Genomic DNA, 22,751 nt, shown 5'->3' with positions numbered 1-22,751 from the left:
ATTGCCTTTGCCAATGTTAAAAATTTTATCAGCAATTTCTCCCAATGTCTCGCTTTTTCTTTACTTCTGAACACGTAGAAAATTGAATTATGTGCGTACCAAGTCAACATTCCAGTTTTCCTGGCAAAGACTGATTTCTGCCAGTGGAAACAGAGTGTTTTCATTTTCTTTCTTTCTCCCCATCATTCTATGCTTTTCTGGTTTCTCTGTGTGCATATTTTCCCCCTGGATCTGGCACTGTGAAGTTGCTAAGTTCTTCCAGATTTGGGGTCCTATGCCATCCTAAATCTCTGGGTTTGACAGGCAGGGTCGGTGGTTACTGAGATACAATCCAAAAAGCTCGTTCTGAGGTCATCTCTCAATCAGATGTCAACTCACGAGGTGGGAGAATTTGGCAGTGACACTGCGTTTGGACGCCAGCTTTCACTGCCTTCCCCCTGAAATGCTTCTGGCACAACACTGGGCACAAAATAAGTTCTCACTATATCCTTGACAGTTGGAACCAGATCAGGTAGCTCTTGGCAGGAGATACAAAATTTTTGCTCCAAATCAACACTTCTTTGTCCTTTACCAATATCTTCAGATCTGAATGGCATTTAAAGCACCAATAGCCATACTAACTTCTCTAATGCCACCGTGGGTTCATTTTTTGAGGACATTTACAATGTGACCCCCATGGTAGCACCTGAGATTTCCAGGCTTCCGGGGTCACCCTTTCTCACACCTGATCTGAAGCCTCATTCCATACAATGATCCCGCCTGCCACCACTGTCTCTTTGAACTTGCTTGTGGGGCGGACACGTTCAGGTACATTGAAAGCGGGGAAGTCAGCAGGTGCAACAATCAACTCTACTTCCCCTCCCACCGCGCACTTAAACACCGTTAGTGGGAGGGTTCTTTACCTGGGCAGATCCCATAGCTTTTCTGCTCACTCTTAGATAATGATAAATAACAATATGATGAGAACAATGAAATGTCTTTTAGTCATTTCTAAGTATAACAACAGTCTAAATTCAGTAATTAAAATGTCCAGGGTTTCCCTGGTGGCGCAGTGGTTAAGAATCCGCCTGCCAATGCAGGGGACATGGTTTCAAGCCCTGGTCCGGGAAGATCTCACATGCCGCAGAGTAACTAAGCCTGTGCGACACAACTACTGAGCCTGCACTCTAGAGTCCGCGAGCCATAACTACTGAGCCCGCGTGCCAGGACTACTGAAGCCCGTGAGCCTAGAGCCCGTGCTCCACAACAAGAGAAGCCACTACAATGAGAAGCCTGAGCATCGCAACAAAGAGTAGCCGCCGCTCGCCGCAACTAGAGAAAGCCTGCACGCAGCAACAAAGACCCAACTCAGACAAAATAAATAAATAAATAAATTTACTAAAAAAGGTCGAGTCATGTCAAAATTCCCAATTTCATTCACATTACATCTCTCCCCTCCCCCACTCTTTCTTCACCTCCCCATCCCCCCTGACCGGACTCCAAAGAGATAAGAGGCAGGAAAGGCCTTACTTGGCTGGCGCTGTTAGGACGCGGCATCATGCTTTCTGGACTCAGTGGGCATTTGCAGCTAACTCCTTCTCTTACTGGGGTGCGTGCGTGGGTTCTCGGCCATCCCCCCACTGGGAACCTCTGAATGCACTTCCTCAGACGCAGATCCTTGGCATCCCGTGGTCCGTCACCTCCCCTTGGATCCTTCATCCTTCACCCAGGTGGGCCTGCCACTGAGAATCCCAAGCGATCCCATGCCAGCTGCTTCTGTGGGGCTCAGAACCAGTCCCCTGGAAGAAATTCACACCTTTGACCCACCCTGGAGCCACTTCCTGTTGCAGGTGGCAGTAATCCCTCATCCTTGGAGGCTGAGCAGCCACAATCTGAAACTTGTAGACTGTTCTAGGCCTGGGTCTGGCACTGGCTTGTCCAGGAGACAGGAGCAGACTCTCCAGGTAGTTCCCCCGCATCTCTCCGACTTGGCTGTAGGTGAAGAGCTGGTACATCCTCTTTTCCACCACAGGGCTGGGGTGCTGGCAGCAAGGACATGATGCAGCATTTTCTCCAAGCAGTTTCTCCAAAGCAGTGTCTCCCCAAAACCAGTCCTCTCTGTCTGTCAGCTTCTCCATCCTCCTCAGGGTAGGGACTGAGCTAAGGGTCTGGCAACCAATCTTGACCACCTCCTCTGCAATTCCTGCAAAGATGGAGGGGAGGGCACTTGCTGCCCATGGGGTTACTCTTGGCTTTTGTGGCTTCCACCAAACTGGAAGCAGAAAGAGACCCGTTCTCACACCCCGTTCTCACACCCCGTTGCATTCATTTACCCCTTCAACACTTGCCTGGATATTAAGGTTCCACTTCTCACTCTCTGCCTTGAAGCTTTGGCGGCTTTCTCCAGCCTGCCTCAACTCCAATACAGAAAAGAACTACATTTTCTTTTAATTCTCTTGTCCCTTTTTGACAGTATCACTCAAAGAAGGCAGAGAGTCCAGTAGATTTTCCGTGAAGGATGGTGCAGCAGAAGCAGACATCTGTTGTTTGGACACTGTCCGCTTCTACTCACCCTCAGTAGACGGCTCTTGACGATTATCTCCTTGGGGACCACCCCATCTCCTGCCTGGCCAATGAGAGCATGCCATCCCCTACCTTCCTGGCTACAGTGATTGGTTGAAAAATGGGGACGTGACCAAAGCTTAAGCCAATCAGAGCCAACAATACTGCAAACTGGGAATCATTTTTAAATCCTGTAAGAGAGACTTTTTTCTTTTCTTTTTAAACTGGATTTCTGAGGGAATAGGAGGTAAGCCTAGAGCTGTTTCTGCCTTCACGCTACCAGCAAGGAGAGCCTGGTTGAGGATGAGGCCAAGACAGAATTTGGCAGAGTGGGGATGAGAGAAATAGATTCCTAATGACATCTTTTGAGCATCTCATGTCCGAAGTCAGACCCATCCATGAACTTTTTAGATATGTGAGTCGGTAAATTTCTTTTTGTTCTTTTAAGCCCGTTCACGTTATTTTTTCTTTCCCTTGCAGTCAAGAGACCTGACTGATACAGAAACAGGAGCAATTGTCTTCCAGGAGGAGAAATGATTAAGCATTTAATCTGAGACATACCTAGTCTTAAATGTCTCCTTAGCGAAACTCACATCAAGATTCTCATCAGTCCATTCATTCAACAAATATTTCTGAAGGACTTCGGTTTCCCTGACACCTCCCTCACCCAAGGTAAGTATTATTATCCATATTTTATTGGTAAGAAAATTCAAATGTCAGTAAGGACATGAAACTTGCCTGATGTCACACACTGGAATGTCAGAGCTGGGTCTTGACCCCATGTGCTTTCCCATCAGGTTTCACTGGCTGCTCTGTGAGGTTGCTTATTGGATCACATTTCAGAAATGAGCTTCTGGATCCGCAGGGCACAGGCTTTGAAATCCCCAGGGAGTTGACCAAGGCCATCAAGGCAGGAGTAGGCAACAGCCTCTCTGCTCCCTGGAGACCCTTCAGATTATGCCCATGTCGCTCAGTGAGTCCGAGTCACCCTGGAATCTTTCATGGGACTTAACACAATGCCTTGCATCCAGTAGGTGCTCAGTAATAGCTTATCACTTGAAGGAAATAATAGGAAAAATGTCTATCACTGCACCTCGTGCCAGTGCTGATTCAAAATGGTGCATATTGCCTCTGGAAAGAACTGCATACACATGCAATTCTATGTCTAAGAATTTATCCCACAGATACATTTGCACACAGACCCATATCAGGGCCACAGTGCAAGTCTGGGCAGGTTGTGCCCTGCCCGACATTAGGGGGCACTTTTCACATCATGGAGGATGGGGGTGAGAGGCAGATAACTTTTCACTGTCTACATTTGTGTATGGTGTGAAGTTTTTCCTTTTACCATAGTCATATAAAACTTACTCCAAAAAAACTTATTCCAACGAAGAACTTTATGTCAAAACTGAGACGGTGGGTTTAAATTTCTTAATACATTGCTCGGCACAGCAGCCATTATTATTGTTGTTACTATTTTTAAAGATGTATTGTTTGAAAACCCTGCAATGTTATTACCCCATAGAGACACACGAGGGTGCGCCAGACATCTACTAAAGAAGTGTTTTTGTAGCCACAGTCCTTGGAGGCTGTAATTTTTTTTTTTTAATATATGTGTACACATACACATATGCACACACCCTTGGCTTTTCCATTTTATTTTACTTTTTTCTAAATTTTATTTTATTTTATTTTTTGGCCACACTGCGCAGCACGTGGGATCATAGCTCCCCGACCAGGAATTGAACCCGCGCCCCCTTTAACCACTGGACCACCAGGCGTGGTGTGGGAAAACATCTTGGGGGTCTCCTATAAGTGACAAGGGCAATTCTTGGCTCCATCTTGGTCCAGTCTACCAGCCTTGTCAATGGAACATGAGGGCTCATTTCCTGAGCGCTTTCCTAATGGAAATCAGGGTGAGAGTCCATTCTCTGTATGTGGTGGGGAGGAGAGCAGGCAAAGCTGGAGATGCGCACGGGAGCTCTTCCTACCCCCGGACCTCAGTGTTCTCATCTGTGCAATGGGGACAGTAAATCCCACCTTGCAGGGCTGTTGAGAGGATCAAGCAGGGACTCTCAGAGATCAAAAGAAGCCTGAACTAGTTCTCTCTATAGTGAAAAATTGGAAAGAAAGAAGAGAAAGAAAAGGAAAAAAGTCCAAAATGGAGTTACCAAAATTGAAGTCACTTTTACAAGGTTAGATTTTAAAACTCAAGCCTCTAACGTGCGTGCACACACACAGCAACCTAACGGGAGTGGGCAGAGACAGAGAGGGTGGGATTTATTTTAAAACAGTAATTCACGTGGTCTGATAGTGGGACCCAAGTTTGATGATTTTCTATGATCTCTTCTGTGATCAGTTCTGGCAGTACTTCTCTGTGACTTGGGTATAACGTTATTTAAAGATCACATGTAAAAGCTGATGCTGGGACCTGCAGCAGACAGACTGTCGTTCTCCCTTCTTCCTGGCTGAGCGAACGTCCCCTTTGTTCCAGCACAGAGCAGATGGCAGTGTGCTGAAGGGAGAGATGCTCTATCCCCAGTCCCAGGGGGACAATTGTTATTGATCTAAATCATTCCCTTTTGCCAGCCATTGGTTTATAGGAGGGCAGATGCCCTGGTTCTGGCCAATGATATGTAAATGCATGTCTCACGGAGGCTTCTGGGAGAGATTTTTCCTGTGTGATAAGAGAGAGACCCTTGAGAAACTTCTCTTCATCTGTCCTACGTTTGAACATAGAATGTCTGGATTTGTGGCCACCATCTTGTGACCACAAGGAAAAGCCCAGGGGGAGTGCAGAGGCCCCCATCCTCCTGTCTGACATAATTGAGGCTGAATTAACTGAACTTGGGACCATCTAATTCAGGACTACTTGTTATGTGACACACTTTCTATAAAATACAGTTCACACCTCTTCTAGATGATAGGTTACTTGCAGCCAAAAGCACATGTGAAGATACAAGCCTTATGTGAAGTGAGTGAGGCACATGCCAGATGCTTCCTTGGCAGAGCCCAAGAACTGCATTTCTAACAAGCTCAGAGCACCCTATTATGAGTTGCTTTTGGTCTCAGCTATTTCTTAGTCTACAGCAGAAGGCTGCAGACTGGCCAAAGTTCAGGATATGCCAGTTTATTTATCCACTCCCCAGGTGAGGGACATTCGGGTTGTTTCCAGTTTTGGGTGATTATGAATAAGCTGTTCCAAATGTTCATGTACAGGTTTTTGCAAGAACATAGGTTTTCGTTTCTCAGGTGAAACTCCCAGGAGTGGGATTGCTAGGCCGTATGGTTAAGAGTATGTTTAACTATAAGAGACTATCCGACTTTTCCCAGAGTGGCTGCACCATTTTGCATTCCCACCAGCAGTGTGAGAGACCAACAGGTGCTCTGCGTCCCCACATCTGTTTTCTTCTCACTGTTGTATCTCTTCCAAGCATAGAACCCAGCACACAGTAGGTCCTGAACAAATATGCACATAGTAGGTGCTCAACCAATATTTGCTGAATGAATAAATGGATGACTAGAGGCAATCACACCAAGGGGTTTTGAGGATTTAATGGGATCATTTTGTAAAGCACTTGGCACAGCGCCGGGCCCTTTAATCTGCACTCAGGACCTGAGAGTCATTGTTAATTGTTAACATCCGAGGCCACTCTCCCCCGGGGCCAGGGTCCCCGCACCCCTCCACCCACAGCAGGAGGCTGCTCCAGTGAGAACACTCCTCTATTCGAATCTCTGGTTCCAGGCTTTGAGAATAGAAAGATCTCGCCCCAGGAACTGCAGAGGTAAGAATCCCACTCCCCCGACCCCTAGCCGGACCCCCAACCCTGCGAGCACTCTCTGAGCCCATCTCGTGGCTTTCTCTTCTCCAGCCTGGGAGGAACCCAGGGTGACTTGGATCCCACTGTATTTTTCTTGCCTCCACACTCGAAGATGGGAGGCCCACAGGCCAGGATATGGAGCAAGTCTTTGTTTTCCTAGCTGTCCCTGTCCCCTGGAGGGGGACACCAATGCCCCCGCACCTCTGAGGGCTCTCCCAGTTTAGTCAAGCTGTTTGGCCTCTCTTATCCACCCACGCCCACCGGGGACCTGTTCGCCAGAATCTTTTCACCACTTTTCCTTTTTCACAATAACTCTGACCCTTTCTGCTATTGTTTTTCTAGGTTAATTGAATACGTTCTCCTTGCTGTGGAGGCCTGCGGATGGCGCCAAGCACAACAGGCCCGGCACGAAGGGGGTCTGGGAGGCCCAGCCCACCTCTGCAGCCTGGGGCCGGCTCAGGCAGGGGCAGGGGACGTCTCTGGGGGACCAGGAATGTGAGCTCACCTTGCATGCATGCAGCAGCCAGCTGGGGTGGGGATGCAGGCAGGGAGGAGGGAGTCTTAGATGCTTTCTTCCCTCTTTTTCTTATTAGAGCAGATAATCCCCAAGTTATTCTTTAGTAACTCATGTTGGTATTTTCTGAGCCCCTTCTAACAGCAGAGAACTGTAGCAAGGTGTTGGGTGTAATAATAGAAACCAAGAGTGCAGTGGTTCTCAACCAGGGGAAACTGTGGCCCCAGGGGACACTTGTTACTATCTGGAACCCCTTTGGGTTGCTGTGACTAGGGGGTGGGGTGCCGCTGGCATCTGGTGAGTAGAGGCCACGGATGCTGCTAAACTTCCTACAGCGCACAGGACAGCGCCCGCAAGAGAGAATTATCTGGCCCAGAATGTCAGTAGTGCTGAGGCCAAGAAACCCTGATTTATCACTGTCCCATTGTATGGATGAGACTGAGGTCCAGAGCAGTTAATTAATATGTCCAGTGACACACAGGAATGAAAGGTCAGGTCAAGATTTCAGCCCAGAAAGCCGGATCCTGCTACCCTCCTGTGCCTCCCGCCATTAGACTCATCAGGGGATGGGAGGTGGAGGAGCTTGGAGGAAGGGGCTCATTCAGGTTGAAGGAGGGATGAGAGGTGGGGGGTGGAGTCCTGGGGACCTTCCACAGACGGTGAGGGCACCAGGGAATTTGGAGAGATTCCCAGGGGATGGCCGAGTCTGTCACGATCCCTCTTCTCATCCACTTCTACCTGCTTCCGAACTTCGGTGGGGCACCCCCAAATGCGCCACTTCAGGCAGAACCTGCGAGCTGCACGGCAGTATCCAATGACGAGCAGCAGAGGGCGCAAGAGGTCCTTTGCTGCCTCTCCACTAACAGCTTTTTCCTGATAAAGGAAATAGGCGTGCCTTAAAGAAAATGCGGCGAAAACAAAAAAGAACAAAGAGATCTAAACTATCCATAGTCCCACCTCCAGCGGCAGCTAAAATTTAAATAGTGAGCACTTTCTTCTGTCTTTTTCTCGAGCAAAGTTGTTTACGTTTTTTGTTTTGTTTTGTTAGTTTTCCAACACAGGTGTAATCACCCCAGAGGCATGATTCTGTGGCCTGGATTTTCACCTAAGGTCATATCAGAAGTTTTTTCCACTAACAAGCTCTCCATACCACCTGTAGTCACTGAGTGGCGGCGTTGGGGTGGATGTAGGCATCCACTCAACAATCGCGTTTTAAGCGCCTACTGTGTGCCAGGCTGTGTTGTGCACAGTGTGGGGAATGGAGGCCAAGGTCTGGGAAGACAGACGGTACCCAGGGTCCCTTCATATCCAGAGCAGTGCGGGAGGGGGAGGGGAACACCCAGGGCGATGTCCGGGGACGGCCTCTCCGAGGATGGGACATTCGAGCTGAATGTCCACAAGCGGTCAGCTGGCGAAGAAGGAGCAGCGAGATGAGTGCTTCCGCCAGGAACACGCCTGGCACCTTTGGAGACCGGGCCGGGAAGGGGCAGTGGGCTGGAGGCCCGGCGGAGAGAAGAGAGCCGGCAGCAGCCAGACTAGGGGATCCCCGCGGGGCCGCAGAGGGGAGGCCCGTCTTCATTCTAAGAGCAGCGGGATGTCTCTGGGGGTCTTCTGCACAGCGATGACGTGCTTTTTACATTATTTCCTTTGAGCTTTGGGGAGACAGGAGGAGACGAGCCAGAAGGCTGCTGCAGATGCCCAGCAAGAGACGACCATGGTCAGGGGAGCGGACAGATCTCAGCTTTATCCAGAGCGGGACTTTTCTTTCTCTGTAAACATTTTCTTATAAACCCAAGCAAAGTAGAGAGAGCAGTAAGATCGACCCCACATACCCACCTCTGAGCCCCAACTCCTGGTCCATCTGCCTTCATTGATGGCCCACCTCACCTACCCCACTGGGTGATTTTGAAGCAAACCACAGGCATCATGTCATTAAAACCCGTAAACATTTTGTAAATATCACCAAAATGAGAATTTTTAAAAATATCACCTCGAGACCATTAACATGACTTCAAAAATTACGAATAATTCCGTAGTGTCACCAAAAATCCAGTGTTCAAATATTCCTGATAGTCTAAATTAGTTTTACAGTTTATTTGTTCAAAGGAGTATTCAAAAAAGTACAGATATTGTGAATGGCTAATCTGCCCCTTAAATCTTTTAATCTATAGGTTCCCCCTTCTTTTTTTGTGTGCTTGTTTTTTTCTCTTGAAGAAAATGGGCTGTTTGTCCTTTAGTGTTTCCCACATTCATAGCATTTATCTCCTCCTTACATCGTAATATAATTTACTTTAATTCTTTTTAAAAATTCCCCTCTCTCCCACTAGAAAGTGGGATTTCAAGGGCAGCTATATTTGTCTGTCTTGCTCAGTGCCGTGTGCCCAGCACCCTGCCTGCCCCAGAGTAGATGCTCTATAACAGGATGATTAACAGAGAAAAATAGCTCTTATTGTCCTTCTTTACAGATGAGGAAACTGAGGCTCATAGAGATAAAGTAACCTTCCTAAGGTCACACAACCAGGAAGTGAGAACACTGGGATTCTTTGGACTCTATCTTTTAGGCTTAAGGATCGACTTAACCACCATATGTAATCCTGTCTCCCATGACCCACCTCTCTTCTTCTTCCAAGGATGGCGACCATCTGCGAAAGGGCCCAGCTGCAAAGACAATTCCAGGCTAGGGGCCTGCTAGAAGCTGCACCTCAGTGGAGGAACGAGGCTCTGCTGGGCCACCAAGGATGCTTGTCCTCCACGAGACAGTCTCAGCAGCCTTATGTGTCTCAAACTCCCTTGAATCAGCAGGAACCCAAGGGGCCCCAGAGGGAGTGGTTCCCAGCCCTGGAGGGCAGTTGGTACTGTTCATGGTAAAGAAACAAGAAAGTGCTGGCCGAGGAGGGACCCAGCAAATATGGCCGAGGCATCCGGGCCGGGCCTTGTCTGAGCCTGCCCGGTTCTGTCCCCTGCGCTCTGGACCAGGCCCTGCCTCAATTCATCCATCCTCCAGTCCATTGTTGCTCCAAGTCAGGTCCTGAGACGGCAGCTTTAGCATCAGCCGGGCCCCTGTTGGAAAGGTGAGTTCTTGGGCCCCAGTGAACTCTAAGCTCTGGGGTAGAGCCCAGCAACCTGTGATGTTCCAGGCCCTCCAGCCGGTCTGTCTGCAGAGACGCCTCGGTTCCCTGTGCTCTTGGCTGGGCCTCCTGCTAGTGCTGAGGCCAGGAGGGCTGACTCCTTGGTTTGCTGATTAGCAAGGACCATTAAGCCCTTCTCAAATGGGCTTAACCATTTCTCTGGATGCAGGGAAGTGGGATTACAGGCAGCTGAATCACCAGCCTGAGCCCCACGCTGGGATCTGCTGGGCTCCCGAGGTCTAGGCTGAGTCCAAGCATGCACTTTGGAGACCCTGTGTGCGCCAGGCCAGGCTGAGTGCCTTAGTGCCTCTGTCCTCAAGTCACTGAGAGAGCTTGAAGTTCACAGCTGAGTTGGCTCCTCTGCCTATTGGCTGTATGACCAGACAAATCACAACACCTCTCTGAGCCTCTGTTTCCTCATCGTCTGAGAGCTCTTCCCTTCCTTCCGCATATTTTTACTGAGCACACATGACGCGTGCCAGGTACAGGTTAGGCACTGGGTCTCCATTTTAACGAGGGTAAGCACACATGATAAACAAATACATAGACTGTGTCAGATAAGGGCAAGAAAATAAAACTGGGGGAAGGCAGATGGTGGGGGAAGGCAGCAGACAATGTTAGGCAGTCAAGGAAGCCTTTCTGGAGGAGGTGATCCTTGATCTGGGATTCAAAGGCTGAGGAGGAGCTGGCCATGGGAAGAATCGGGTTTAACTATTTTATTTACAACTGCAAGCATTCCCCTTTCCATGCTTGCTGCATTTCTTACCTTCTAACATAGATTCTGATTTCCCTATTAATTTAATTTATTGTTTATGTCTTTTCGTTGGAATGCCAGCTCCACGAGGACTGTTTTGTTTGCCAGGGAACACTCAATGCTTAAAACAGGGTCTGGCACACAGTAGGGGCCTAACAAATCTTTCTTGAGTGAATGAATGTTACACTCAGGGGCAGCTTCCCATTTCTTGTCAACAGTGAGCTTCCAGCAACCACGAGGAATTGATCAGAACAGGCAAAGGAGATAAACCCAACAGCCACAGGGGTTCAATAAGAGGAGACTAAGGATTTGTCAACTAGCAACTAGGTTCCAGCTGAAACCTATTTTGTGTGCTTCTAAATCAGACTGAATTGGCTTCAACCCCAGTTCCACCACTATATAAACCGTATGATCTTGGGCAAATCAAATGTCTTCTCTGAGCCTCAGTTTCTACAACTGGAAAATGGGGATAAATAATAGCTGCCTCCCAGGCTCGTTGAGAGGATTAACAAGATAACATATATTAAGAGTCCCAAAGGCCATGGGATGGAGAGGGATCAGGGCCATTGAGTTCCATCTTTAAAATGACTCACCATGGGTCTAGTCTAGGCAGAAAGGCAGATGAAGTCAGTACAAAGCTACTGGGAAGTCAGGGAGCCAGGTGGGAGGAGTGGGGGGTCGCTTCAGGGCCTTTGCACTCTGTGTCCCCTCTCTCTGTTGCACTGTCCCTCTCCGCTGACTCCTTCTGGTCATTCAAGTCTCAAGTCATATATCAGCTCCCTAAGGAGGTCTTCCCTGGTCACCCTGTCAGAAGTGGCCTCCCGTCCCCTCCTGTCACCCTTGCCCCCACCATCTTGTTGATTTCTATCATAGCTCCTGAAAGTCGTCATTGATTTGCTGTCCTGTTTATTGTCTGTCTCACCCTCCACCGGCCACACCCACCACCAAACCCAACCATAAACCCCATGAGAATGGGATCTCATCGTTTTGTTCACCACCTGAATCCCCGGCACCTAAAACGGTGTGTGGCCCATAGCAGCACTCAAGAAACAGGTGTTCAATGGCCGAATGAATGAGTGTGTGAGTGAGTGAATGAATTAATTAGGACAATGGAAAGAACTCATCTGGAGAGAAAGCATGGGAGGAAGGGAGGCTGAGAGGCTGTACCCCCAAGAGAGGGATTTCAGAGTTTCAGACCGTGGTGGGTGGAAGTGCAGGAACAGATCCCCAGGAAATACCAAGCCTCCTGCAATATTACTGGTTTTTAAACGTAGCCTTAATGTGATTTTTACGTATTGGGAGTAATAAAAGTGTAGGCGATGTCTGCTCAGAGCACACTCGCCGATTCAATTTCCACTCTGCTCGTGAGCATGTTGTTAAATTGTCTGGTCCCCTGGGTTAAGAACGCTGGATTCGTAGTCTGCTAGAATCAGAAGGCCAGGAGAGGTGATCTAGTGCAGAACTTTCCAATTCTTTTGACTGCAGCCCACGACAGGAGCTAAAATTTACATGGTGACCCAGTACCTGCTCCAGCACATGGGCACACGAAAGTTACAGGAAACTATACTCACCCTTCTTCATGCTCTGCTAGTCACCCTCTGCTGTTTTCTATTTCCTTTTCTTAAATGATGGTCACAACCCCCAACTTGATCATGTGACTCATTCAATGGGTCCCAGCTCACAGTATGAAAATCAGCAGGTCTAATGCCTTCAATTTACAGATGGGGAAACTCAGGGAGACCCAAGGAGGGCCAGTGACCTTGTTAAGGTAACAGCAAGTTAGTGGTAGAGTTCAGGGGAAAGGAACTTCCACTTTCCTTCCAGAGTGGATGTCTGGGGGCCTGGGAGTCCAGGGGACAGCAGAGAGCCTTTAAGTGGAGGAAATCCAGCATCAAGGACAGCGATGTTGCTATAGTGTCCTATGCGCTCCACCAAATACTCTCTCCACCCGTGCCCTGCCAAGCCAGCTCCTATGTCATCAGGCTGCCTGACTGTCTTCAAGATGCTTATCGCCAGCTGACAAGAGGATATTCATTTGTAGGTTTCCTTGTTGTCTATTCCACCCCTGCAGTACCAAAAATGTAATCTGCATGAGAGCAAGGACTTAACTGTATGGTTCTCTGCTATGTCTCCAACACCCATACAGGTGTCATACAGGTGTCTGGCACACAGTAGATGTTCAGTAAATCTTTACTGAATGAATACAAGAATAAATGGAGCAGCTGGCAACTGGCATCCAGGTTTTGATAAAAGTAAATCTCAGACCACAGCCAGTTTACACAAATTATTGTTTATTAACAGGCAGCAGAAAATAGTCATACAAGCCAGTCTGGAAGCTTAATGGACTGCCGGATCCTTGTCCTTTTTGAGGCTCAGAAAATGCTTTGCACAAAAGGCTCATGGGAGCAAAGGCAACAATAGTCCAGCAGCAGGATTTGTCTAACATCCATGGGGGTCAGAACCAAAGCCATTCATGGATCAGACTTAGGATGGTAAAGGGTGCCACCCCCTAGATCAACTCTGTCCAATAGTACTCTCTGCAACAAAGGAATCTTCTTTTCTGTGGTGTCCAATACACTAGTCCCCAGCCACATGGCTGTTGAGCACTTGAAATTCAGCTGGTGTAACTGAACTGAACTGAATTTTCAATTTTGTTTAAACTTTGGTTAGTTCACAATGAAATTGAAATAGTCACAATGTGGCTTGTAGCTATTGTATCAGCACAGCTCTGGATTATTAAACCCTGTTCATACAAGCTCAGGGAGCTACTGTAAAATATTTTCTCCAATCCGCTTACCTTGAGTAACACTGAAGTCACTGAAGAGAACACATTCTAACATCCACTTTGCTAATCATCAGCCACGACTTTCACCAATGACCACTTATGTCTAACATTCATGGTGTCAATTAGCAAAGTCTGTGGTATTGACCAAACATCAAAGTCATTGCCTCTGGAGTGTGGTCTCTCTGATTCCTTGATAGGGGATCACCTGTGGAGAATAAATTCTTGATTAGAACAACTGGCCACCACTAAAGTGGAGACTGAAATTAACTAATACAGTCAGCCCTCCGTATCTACGGTTCCACATTCGCAGATTCAACCAACCGCCGATAGCAAACTTAATACCGGATCCAAGGTTGGTTGAATCCGCGGATGCGAAACCGTGGATATGGAGGGCTCACTATGGGTCTTGAGCATCTGGGGATTTTGGTATCCACAGCGGGTCCTGGAACCTAATCCACACTCCCCCACCCACCCCACCCAGGATACTGAGGGATGGCTGTACATATATGTGCCCCGTCTCTGCAGAAGTAGCAGAAACATTTAACAAATTTTAATGTAATTATGGTTGGTGACAGGTCATGAAGGACCTGAGAGGGTGAATAATGGGAGAAGGTTGTGGTTAAGTCCAGCTTCCCTGAGTAGGTGATTTTTGATGTTGAAGATTTTTGAAATTCAAGACTGAGAAGGAGAAAGCCAGAGGAGGGCAATTGGAGAAAGCATTGCACACAGAGGTAACTGCAAGTGCAAAGGACCAAGGGTTGCCCTAGTTCGGTTTAAGGAACAGAACAGAGGCCAATGTGGAAAACTAGTGAGAGGCCAGGACTTTCTGGCTGTGCAGCGATGACAAGGATTTTGAATTTTGTTTCCCATCCTTTTCTTGAGACACTGGCAGGTACTGGGTTAAGCAAAGCACAGAAGAAGCCGGAGATTTCCAGTTGAAATGAAATCCTTTGTATATGCTTTCTGCTATGGGATCCAATTCAGTATCGATATTCTCATTTAAAAAATAATAATTTCCATTAGTTTGAGGCCAGAATGCCCCAGGAAGCCTCATGTGGTTTGCCAATTGATTCACAGAATGAAATCTTGTCTAAAATCTTTTTATTTTATGCTATTAAGGACACGGGAGGGAGCAGCAGAGTAAAAAATTTCCCTGCCAGGTTAATGCACAGGGTCAGCTGGAAGCGGCCCCAGGGCTGCCTGAAAAAGATTGTCATTTGTGATTTCCCACTATTTTGTTTTCTGCTACCAGTAATTGAAAAAAATTTTTCTTCCCTTCGGGTGAAGTTAATGGATTAACACTTCTTTATCAGCACCTTGGATCTTTATTGGCGATTTCTTCCCAGGGCTGGCATCACCCCCAGGTGCCCTTGGAGGGTGTGAGGTGCTCACATTCGTCTCTGCTGCTCCTCCTGTCAACGGGCAGCAGGTGGCGGGGGCTGAGAGAAGGAAGGGGTGCAGCCTGCAGTCCTGAGACCGGAGGCACCTCCCACACTGACCATGTGATAACCCAGGGAAAGGCCGACTCGAAGGGATGTTCAAGTCTCGCGGCAAGTGGTCCACTGTGCAGATGCAGAACTGATCAGGAGGAGAAAACCATCAGCCGTCTGTGGACCAGAAAAGAGATGTCTTCCCTCCCTCTCTCCCTCCCTCTCTCTTTTTCGCTTCCTTTAAAGATAATAAAGGACTTTTATTTCCATGGTACAAGTTCTATACTCTCATTAGAGAGAACATAGGAAGTGCAGCAAGCCACTTGATTTCTGAAATTCAAGACTGAGAAGGAGAAAGCCAGAGGAGGGCAATTGGAGAAGGCATTGCACACAGAGGTAACTGCAAGTGCAAAGGTCCAAGAAATGAGCTCTGATGCTCTCTGCTCCAGTCCCACTGGCCCCTGGCAGGTTTTCACACACGTGAGCACTTGCTGCTCCTTCTACGTGGAAACTTCTTTCCCCAAATATCCTCACTCCCTCCTCTCCTCCCCATCAGCTGTCACCTTCTGAGTGAGGCTTCTCATCACCCTACCTGAATTCAAACCCCGCACCCCAAACCTAGCACTTCCTGTCCCCCTGTCTGGCTCTATTTGGTTCTCCCAAGCACGCGCCAAGCCCCAACCTGCTCTATATTTTACTTAACTTAGGTGTTCGTTGTCTGTCTCTACCCATCAGGGATTTTTGCAATTTTTTATGCACTGCTTTTTTTTTCAGTGCATAGAATAGCGTCTGGCACTCAGTAGATGCTCAGTAAATATTTGTCAATGAATGAAAGAAGGAGGTAGAAAAAAAATCACCCACACTTCTCCTTCATAGTCAACCACTGATAGTATTTTGGTGTACTTGCTTAAATTTTTTTGGTATATATTGGCTTTTGTTTTCATTTCTACAGTGGAGTCATCCTGTGCACAGGGGTCAGGTTATCAAGAAAAATGCCTCTGGAGAGAAACTGCAAAAATGCCCATGAAACCTGCTAAATTGCTCCCAAATGGTTTTCTCTACACAGGGAGTAGCTGGCTTGCTTTTAAAATGCATGTTGCCTGGAAATTACATATCTTGAGCTGCCAGAGTGTGATGCTAATTCAGGGGGAGATGCTCTCAGGAGAACTGGGACCGGAAGCTGTCCCCCCCAGGGTTTCACCTCCCACTCCACACTCAGTTAATGGCAAATTGTCATTAAATTAGAGGAATTGCCTGCACTCTTTAAATAATTTTTTCCTCTTTCCTTTTTATTTATTTATTGATTGAAGTATAGTTGATTTAGAGTATTGCGTTAGTTTCAGGTATACAACACAGTGATTCAGTTATCTATATGTGTGTGTATATGTATATATATACTCTTTTTCATATTCTTTTCAGGTTATTACAGAATATTGAGTATAGTTCCCTGTGCTATACAGTAGGTCCTTGTTGGTTATTTTATATAAAGTAGTGTGTATATGTTAATCTCAACCCCCTAGTTTATCCCTCCCCCCCTTTCCCTTGGTAACCAAAAGTTTGTTTTCTATGTCTGTGAGTCTCTTTCTGATACATGCACCCCAATGCTGATGGCAGCACTATTTACAATAGCCAAGACACGGAAGCAAACTAAATGTCCATTGACAGATGAATTGATAAAGAAGGTGTGGTGTATTTATACAATGGAATATTACTCAGCCATAAAAAAGGATGAAATAATGCCATTTGCAGCAACATGGATGGACCTAGAGATTATCATACTAAGTGAAGTAAGTCAGACAGAGAAAGACAAATATACGATATTGCTTATATGTAGAATCTAAAAAAGATAAGATACATATGAACTTATTTGCAAAACAGAAAGACCCCTTTTTAAGAGAATATAGGTGACTTTACTTGCATATAATGGGCACACATGCAGCTCCCTCTTATACAACTCCAATTTCAAATGATGCTTTTTCACTTCATTATATTGTATTCATTTTCTGTGTTATTACAAACTCTTCATGAATATTACCTCTAAAGGCTAAATAATCTGTCATAAAGATATGCCCTCATCCTGTATCCCATATTCCTGTACATTGCGATTGTTTCTAATTTTTCAGAATGATGAATAACACAGAAATGAACATCTTCATGTACTATACTCTTGCTGGATTTCAGATTCTTTCCTTGGGTCAAAATCAGGGAGATTTCTGCAAGTGGGATAATTGATGTCAGTAATCTGACAAAGTGAGTAATTGCAAGAAAGAAAATTTTGTCCTAGAAGTGGGACTGGAGATTGCAGCTGGGAACCATGCCCTCTAGTTGGGAGGGCATTCCAGGGAGAAAGGAGCCCAGGGTGAATTGGAAGGAAAGGCAACCTGAGCACTGGGGAGGGGCCAGGTGGAAGTATAGGTCATAGAGAGATGATATTAACCAAGATATAAATTGGAGCAAATAAAGAGGAGTAATAGTAATGTTAAAAATAATAGCATCTAAATTTACTGAGTTCCTGTGAAGTTGCAGGCACTGTACTAGTACCATCTGACCATCATCTCTAAGTCTTTAACGACCAGTAAGGAAGGGATCCTTATCTTCCCTTATCATCATTACAGAAGTCAAATTGAGGCTCAGAGAAACTGGCTGATTCACTTAACATCACACAGCTGGTAAGCAGCAGAGCCAACATTTGAACTCAGGATGTTGGACATCAAAGCTCATTTCTATTTCTGTATCACCTTAAAAACCAGAATCCAGGTCAAAATGATCCAAGGTGGCAGACGGGAAGACACAGAAGGGGCCGCATCTGAAGATCAAGTATAGGCTGGCAACACAAGCCTAAATAATACAGAAACGCTGAGAGGTAACATTGACACAGAAGCCTCTATTCCTTTGGTCAAAGGGCATGGCCTTGGCTATGGTGATTGCCAGGTGTGACCATGGCATGGGGTCTTAAGCTGACGTCACCTTGGTCCACACTACTCTCTGCCCAAGAGGCCCACCTGCATGGACTCTGCCAATGGGCTCCCACAGCTGGGTGGGATCTGGTTGGATTTGGCCAACAGGGAGGTTTAGCAGGATGGGAGGGAGACGTGAGAGTGAGGTCAGGAGCTCTACTCTGCCTCCCCCTACCCAAGGTCATGGCCCTGCGAAGTGGCCTCTGCACACGGCTCTCCATCCAGGTTCCCGTCCCTTCTCTTCCCCTCATGTCTCCAGGCCTTGGGGTGACAAGAGAACCCCTATGTCAGGGGCACTATGCCTTCCGGCTTCCCTCCACCCTGCCCAGCTTTGTATAATAAATAGAAACCTCCCTTCAAAGGACCCTCTTTAATTATGTCCCCATTTCTTCCTCAGACCCTGACTGACACAGATCTCTCTTAGCTTTCATATCCTCAGCTTTCTAAGCCAAGATTGCAAACTGGTGGACCTCGTGGGTTGAACGTGGGTGTCACACCTGCTGACTTGACCCCTGCAAACCTTAACCATCAGGAGAGCTCATGTAAATATGTGTTCACACAGAAGTTTAGATCTGGCCACACAGGGCTTCCCCTCATGTGGAGCTGTGGCCTCCGCTGCCTTTTTAGAAGCTTGACCCAAGCTCTCCCAGGACCACCCTCCCACCTAACCCACCTTTGCTATTTACATTACCTGCCTAGCTCTGCTAGGCATTGAGTTTATGACCTCTCAAATCTTCCAGACTTCACCTGCCTTTAACCACGGGCCTGCTTGTGAGAGAAACCAGAACTAGAATCCTGTTCTTGGGTCTAGGGGGAGAGCTCAGCTGGCGTCGATATTGGACGGAATGGAAAAGCAGTGATGGCCCAGGAGTTCGGCGGCTGGGGTGGGTGCGGGGCGGGAGGCGGGCTGTGGTACAGATCTGACCGAGCGAGAGAGACTGTGCTTTGATCGTGGGAGAAGCTGGTTAGATTTGGGAACAGCAGCCTCGGGAATCAGCCGGCGGTAAGAGCTGAGCAGGAATGTGAGAGCGTCTCATTGAAAAGTCTCTACGATATTGAGTTTAGACAGTACGAAAGAATCAGAAGGCTCTGCACTAGAGGCCACCTTTGCCTTCCTCTCCGGGGTTTCTGATGGAGTTCTGGGAACCAGTAAAAGGGAGAAGATCAAGGCCCTTGACCTTCTGAGGAGATGATGCTGCAAATTCCCCCCTCCTCCCCAAGTTGCTTATCAAGTTTACCAGCTTACACTCAACCAAGTGCAAGGTTAGGCCTGGAGAGAGCTCCTTTCATGATCAATAAGCCAAGAAAGTTCTCTGGAAGGTTCCCAACACACACACACCCACACACGCACACACCCCAAATCCCAGCACAAGAGAGAGCTTACAGAGAGCCTGGAGAGAGAGCAAAGTATCCCAGTTCAAGCTGAGGGTCACACCACGTGACAGGCCTCACTGTGCTGGTCCTGAGTTGGTACCCACAATATTCTCACGTGGCGTGTTCAGGGAAAGTTCAGTTTTGCAAGCACCTGGGGGACACTTTTCCACCTTGGGGTCTGCAGTATGATAGGGTGATCCATTAACATCTGGGAGTCAGACTTCAAACCCAGCCCACCTCTCAAAGCTGGGTGCCTTTAGCGATGTAATTAACCTCTCTGAGCTGGTTTTACTCATCTGTAGCATAGATGCCGGTCATCATAGCTGAGTCCTTGATGCTCAAAATGTGGCAGAGGACCAGCAGCAGAGCATTGCCTGGGAGTCTTTAGAAATGCAGGACCTTGGACCCCAGCCCAGACCCACCGATCCAGAATCTGTGTTTTCACAAGATCTCCAAGTGATTTGTGTGCATGTTAAATTTTAAGAAGTATTGATTGAACTCCTAGGGCTTTTGTGAGGAGGACATGCAATTCATTGATTAGACACATTTCCTGAGCACTTACTATGTGCCAGGCTTTGTGGCAAACGCTGGGATACATCAGGGAACGTGATCCATAAATCCCGGCTCTTCTGGAATCTAATTTCTACAGGGAGAGACAGACGAACAGACAAGATACATACATAAATACATAAAACATGGGATATGATAGAGAGGGTTGAGCAGGAAGGAGGAAAAATAAAGCAGTGCTCCCAGACAGGAATTGGCAAGAAGGATTATGATGGTGGATAGAATGACAAGAAGGTGACAATTGAGCACCTCACCTGATGGAGGCGAGGAAAGGGGCGTGTCGCAGGGGACCTGAAACGTACGTGCAGAGACGCTGCAGCAGAAGCATGCTTCACGTGTTCGAAAGATCAGCAAGTGATTTTTTGAAAGATCAGAGTGGCTGAAAAGAAAGTGCTAGAAGATGAGTTAGGAGAAACTGGAGGTCAGTGGCAGATGATGTACGAATTTAGAAGTCGCCAAGGACCCTGGCTTCTCCTCCAGCGAGCAGGGACCCACTGGAAGGTGGAAAAAGAAGTGGCAACAGATGGTAAGTAGTCAACCAAGGGTGACACCATTGTCGTTATAATTGTCGCCGTTATTCAGAGGGTGTGGAAGCAGACTCACACCAGAGATGTCAGGTTCAACGTCCCTTCTCTAGAATTCCTCCCCTGACTGCCCAAGTTGGATGGGGTGCAGCCGTCCGAGCGCCCACAGGCTTCTGAAATCTCTTGGGTGGGGCTGGGGTGGGGAGCTGGCCGGTCTTATTCACAATCATATCTCAGAGCCGAGCACCGTACTTGGCACCTAAGAGGTGCTTAATAAATACTTGTCCGTTAAAGGAATGAATGTATATTTACAAAGACCCGGGGGTGTGGAAGGGCGGGTGTGCTCAGAAAGGGTGAGAAAGTGGCTGGGGAGGAGTGGCGAGGTATTGTTAGAAGGAAACACCTGAGCTTTGTCCATTCAAGGCGCCCTCTGGAGCCTGACACCCAGGAACAGGAAGAGGGCCCTGGCCGGCCCTGGGCACACAGCTGGGAAAGGTGACCTAGAGGCCACAGGGACTCTGTGCCAAGAAGTCCTGGCTTTTTGTGCCCAACTTGGTGAGGCTTCTGCCCTCCAGCCTTGGGGCCACCGTACGCCTTGGCCAGGCTCCTCTGCAAAGCTTTCTCCCCAACAGCGATGCTCGGCTCTGCTGGCCAGAGGATGGCCACTCGGAGAGCCACGTGGCAGCACTCTGAGAACGTAAGTGTGTACATGCTCTCGGACAGGGCAACCTGCCCCACGGCGAAAGCCCGGAGCAGGGATCCTCAACCAGGACAGTCTTGTACCCTAGGGGACACGTGGCAATGTCTGGAGATGTTTTTGGCTGTGATAATTGTGGGCAGGGGGGTGCTACTGGCATCTAATGGGTAGAGGCCAGGGACGCTGCTAAACATCCTACAATGCATAGGACAGTCATCCACATCAGAGAATTATCTGGTCCAAATGTCAATAGTCATTATTATTCCCTAAGGAGCCTTTTGGGGCATTTTTCCTAAGTGCCCACCCCCGTGAAATTTTAATACCACAGGGATACTGTGTATACTAATGAGTTTATGTGCTGTAGGTATAGCTGTGCTTTATACATAAAAAGAGTTAAAATGTTTAAGCATCCATCGACAGATGAATGGATAAACAAAATGTGGTCTAGACCTACAATGGAATATTACTCCACCTTAAAGAGGAAGGGAATTAAGACACAGGCTACAACATGGATGAACCTCGAGGACATTATGCTAAGTGAAATAAACCAGTCACAAAAAAAAAATGCTGTATGATTCCACTTATATGATGTACCTAGAGCTGTCAGATTCATAGAGACAGGAAGTAGAAGGGTAGTTGCCAGGAGCTGGAGGGAGAGCAAATGGGGAGTTATTGTTTAATGGGTATAGAGTTCCAGGGTTTGTTTTTTTTTTTGGCTGTGCCATGCAGCTTGCTGGATCTTTGTTCCCCAACCAGGGATCGAATCCGTGCCCCTTGCAGTGGAAGTGCGGAGTTCTAACCACTGGACCACCAGGGAATTCAGTTTCAGTTTTACCAAATAAAGAGGGTTCTGGAGATGGTGGTGATGGTAGGGCAATAATGTGATGTACTTAATGCCACTGAACTGTATGCTTAAAAATGGTTAAGATGGTAAATTTGTGCCATGTATATTTTATCACAAAGTTTTAAAAGAGTTATATTTTTCCAGCCCCCACAAGACTCAATTCTTGCCCCCATGGGGAAGTATCACACCTATTGAGAATGCATAGTCGAGTGAGGTTCTGGTACAGGACACGCGTGTTTGGATATATGTGTCAGCATGGCTTGAGGAGATGGGACCTGAGTGTTCCTCCCCGGTGACTGTGGGAGGATGGTGGCCGCCCCGCCATACAGGACGGAGGTGCTGATGGAAACATGCTCGAGGTCAGAGACAGCCTGTCACAGGTGCTCCACAGTCATACTCTCCAGGTTTTCAGAAAATCCACGAGCAGCCTAAATGGCTCTTTGCTTCCTCTAGTTGACAATTCAATGACAATTTCAAACCGACCTCGGGACTTCCCTGGAGGTCCAGTGGTTAAGACTCCATGCTTCCACTGCAGGGGGCACGGGTTCGATCCCTAGTCGGGGAACTAAGATCCCATATGCTGTGTGGCACAGCCAAAAAAAAAAAAGAAAAGAAAAGAAAAAGGAAAAAAGAAAAAAAAAAAAACCTCTTCACTAGATGCCAGATAATCCATGTCTCACTGCCCCTGCAAAAACAAGATTAACTGTTTCTTGCAAAATTCTTTCTCATAAACAAGATTCACTGTTCCCAGTCTGCCTGCAGTTTGTTTTCTTTCCTCTCTCTTACAAATTCCATTTTTGCCTTTGTTCCTTGAA

The 22,751-nt window shown here is 47.4% G+C and overlaps 1 long non-coding RNA gene across 1 annotated transcript; it reads left to right on the top strand.

The window, feature by feature from the left end:
- The first annotated feature begins 1,358 nt into the window (after nucleotides 1-1,358).
- On the top strand, nucleotides 1,359-12,119 carry LOC309614453. The gene is made up of 2 exons (XR_014236178.1): nucleotides 1,359-3,213; nucleotides 6,705-12,119. It is a non-coding gene; the product is annotated as an uncharacterized lncRNA (long non-coding RNA).
- The last annotated feature ends 10,632 nt before the right edge of the window (nucleotides 12,120-22,751 follow it).

Source organism: Balaenoptera borealis, assembly GCF_965194805.1.
Source record: "Balaenoptera borealis genome assembly, chromosome: 16".
NCBI lineage: Eukaryota > Metazoa > Chordata > Mammalia > Artiodactyla > Balaenopteridae > Balaenoptera > Balaenoptera borealis.
The sequence above is the reverse complement of the archived record's forward strand: the minus strand, read 5'-3'. Positions and strand labels throughout refer to the sequence as shown.